We start from the raw sequence: 340 nt of genomic DNA, 5'->3' as shown, positions 1-340 counted from the left end.
GAGCAAAATGAGTGAATCTACACTCTAAAATATGTCTATATACATCCGTATGTGGCGACCATTTGAAATCTCTAGAAAGACAAATATTTAGGAACGGAGGAAGTAATTCCGTACCTACTATATGCTGATTGACTGTAGACAAAATGTTTGTGCACCTTTTTTGCTTTGTGTTGATAAATTCCCTACTCATGGAGGTATGCTGTTTTGTGCCTGGAGGGTGTCATTCAAATTTTGGAATGTGACTGACTGGAAAAAAGGGTGCAAATTAATTTTTTGAGGTTGGCTGGCAGCAGAACTGAATGGGATTGATCAATCAAAACCAAATGATTCCAAAACCAAG

Source organism: Triticum dicoccoides, chromosome 2A, assembly GCF_002162155.2.
Source record: "Triticum dicoccoides isolate Atlit2015 ecotype Zavitan chromosome 2A, WEW_v2.0, whole genome shotgun sequence".
Taxonomy (NCBI): domain Eukaryota; kingdom Viridiplantae; phylum Streptophyta; class Magnoliopsida; order Poales; family Poaceae; genus Triticum; species Triticum dicoccoides.
The sequence above is the reverse complement of the archived record's forward strand: the minus strand, read 5'-3'. Positions refer to the sequence as shown.